At 38.0% G+C, this 3,012-nt stretch overlaps 1 protein-coding gene across 1 annotated transcript in view; it reads left to right on the forward strand.

The window, feature by feature from the left end:
* Window positions 1-353: 353 nt before the first annotated feature.
* The window catches only part of ccndbp1 (cyclin D-type binding-protein 1), a gene marked incomplete at its 3' end in the record, with an annotated part of 21,471 nt that continues 18,812 nt past the window's right edge, over window positions 354-3,012 (forward strand). The window contains 1 exon segment of the mRNA XM_014016752.1: window positions 354-546.

The following is a 3,012-nucleotide window of genomic DNA, read 5'->3' on the forward strand; positions in this document are numbered from 1 at the left end:
GGAATAAAAAACTAATTTTTCTGATGTTTCTTGTCATTAATTCACTTCAGTTCAGCATCTCTGACGCTGCGGAGGTAGTTCTGGGCTGCTTTAATCACCTGTCGTAGAAACTTAAAGCCTCAGGTTTTATTTGATCCTCTGCAGATGTTTTTTTTTTCTTTATTGTTTTATTTGTTTAATACTTCGCTTTAGGAAGTAAAGCCTCCTGATCTTTCTTAAGCAGGGCGGAGACGAGTTTTTCTAAGCAGCTAAAATAATTAACCTGCTCCAGCTGAACTTCATCAAATGAATGTTTGATCACCTCAAACAGCAGGTGAGCTTGACCTCTTTATGATGATGTCAGCGTGGTGGAGAGCAGCGTGAGGAGGAGGATAATAAAAATCTACTAGCTGTTGTAGCAGTTGTTTACTGGAAACGATCTGATAGGCGAGTCTGAAGTGCTGAAAGCCTGAGAGGCAGAGCTCTTTGTGTCTGACAGAGGCCTTGGCACAGGCAGCAGGCTGAGGCAGATAATCGAGCGGCCCTGAGTCAGTTTACTGTCTGAAGGTGAGTCACCAATCAGACACCCAGGTGTGGTCCTGCTTTGTCTTTTTCTTTCTTTCTTTTATTTTCTTTCTTTTTCTTTCTTTCTTTCTTTCTTTCTTCATCACACCCTTGTTCTGAAAGCTGAAGCAGCTGAATCACTGGGTGATTCTTGCTCTCCTTATTGGAGTGGATATTAAAGAAAAACTGCTTGTTTTATATAAAGATAAAAATTTCATTTTATTCAAATGTTAAGTAACGTTTTGCTAATTTTATGGTTTTATCTAGTGTGTTGATACCTTTAGCTCAGAGTTACCCTTTAGCTAATTTAGCTTTCACCACATGTTTGGTATTTCATCTAGATATTTGATATTTTTAGCTAATATGTTGACACTTCTTCCTTTTAGCAAGTCTTAATTCTTTTAGATTTTAAGTAACCATGCTATGGTATGTGAGAGCTGGATATTTATCCCAGTTTATGCTCAAAAAGGCAGCTCATTTTATACAGTGTATATAAAAAAATATTGCAGGCGGGGGCCGGCGATGAGAATATGAAACCCAATCCAGAAGGGTCAGATTGGAGATCTCTGTCTGGATTATCAGATGACTGAACAGCTTTTTAAAGCTGAAACATTATAAGTCAGGTCTGAAAAGACGCTGCAGCAGCGTCTGTTTTATCCTCCACTTCTGTGATTTAATGATTGTTTGCACATTTTAAGGCAACAAAGTGGGTGGGCAAGGTACATTTTGGACCTGTTTAGGTTTAAAACTTAGTTCTAAGCCCTGGTTTGTTGTGATAGAATCTGCCTCGGTTTAGGTTTGGGGAAAATTCTTATTTTGGTTAAAGAAGCCAAAACACATTCATTCACAGACCTGTTATTTTATTTTGTCTCAATTTTCATTAACTTTTCTTTTTCCTGTGCACCGAATACTTAAAAAAATCTTTGAGTTCAGGCTGAACGTTGATATGGTCGGGATCTCCGGGTTCTCAGGGGCCACTGTGTTAAAAGTGGGTCTGATTCTGTTCTGACATCACGACATGGACGCAGGAACACTTCCTTTAGTCATTGTCAGAGCAGTCAAATTTGCAGTATTTTCTAAAAACAAAAAGAATGGGACCATTCGGTTATTTTAAACTTAGTATGGGGGTGCATTAGGTCCTCTGGCATGAGCAGCTTGCACATCTGAGAAGACACCATGAATGTAGAAAATTGTGCTGCTCATATCCAGGAAAATAGAAAAAATAATTAATTAAAAAAATCCATCAAATGAGACCCAGGATTGTTGAACATAAACCCTTCATCAGACCAGAACTCCAGACCTGCTCGCCTCAGTTTCGATGTTTGCAGACATTTGTTAAAAGAAGAAGAGATGTTTCACAGTGGGAATAAATGTTCCTGTTCCAAATGTTAATTTAGATCTCAAAATGACCAAATCAGTAGAGTGCAACAATTTATATAACTGGATGCAACCATTCAATACAGGGCTTTAACTATGTATGGAACAACACACACTATGTATGGAACAACACACACTATGTATGGATCAACACACACTATGTATGGATCAACACACACTATGTATGGAACAACACACTATGTATGGAACAACACACACTATGTATGGAACAACACACACTATGTATGGAACAATACATACTATGTATGGAACAATACACACTACATATGGAACAATACACACTACATATGGAACAATACACTACATATGGAACAATACACATGGTGTATGGATCAATACACATGGTGTATGGAACAATACACACTACATATGGAAAAATACACACTATGTATGGAACAACACACACTGTATGGAACAACACACACTATGTATGGAACAACACACACTGTATGGAACAATACACACTATGTATGGAACAATACACTCTATGTACGGAACAATACACACTGTGTACGGAACAACACACACTATGTATGGAACAACACACACTATGTATGGAACAACACACACTATGTATGGAATACACACTGTGTATGGAACAATACACGCTATGTATGGAATACACACTATGTATGGGACAACACACACTGTGTATGGAACAACACACACTATGTATGGAACAACACACACTATGTATTGAATGCACACTAAGTATGGAATACACACTACGTATGAAACAGCACACACTATGTATGGAATACACACTACGTATGGAACAGCACACACTATGTATGGAATACATACTACGTACGGAACAATACACACTATGTATGGAACAACACACACTATGTATTGAACACACACTACGTATGGAATACACACTATATATGGAACAGCACACACTATGTATGGAATACACACTATGTATGGAACAGCACACACTACGTATGGAATACACACTACATATGGAACAGCACACACTATGTATGGAATACACACTACATATGGAACAGCACACACTATGTATGGAACAATACACACTATGTATGGAACAACACACACTATGTATGG

This window comes from Austrofundulus limnaeus, unplaced genomic scaffold, assembly GCF_001266775.1.
Source record: "Austrofundulus limnaeus strain Quisiro unplaced genomic scaffold, Austrofundulus_limnaeus-1.0 Scaffold153, whole genome shotgun sequence".
Lineage (NCBI taxonomy): Eukaryota > Metazoa > Chordata > Actinopteri > Cyprinodontiformes > Rivulidae > Austrofundulus > Austrofundulus limnaeus.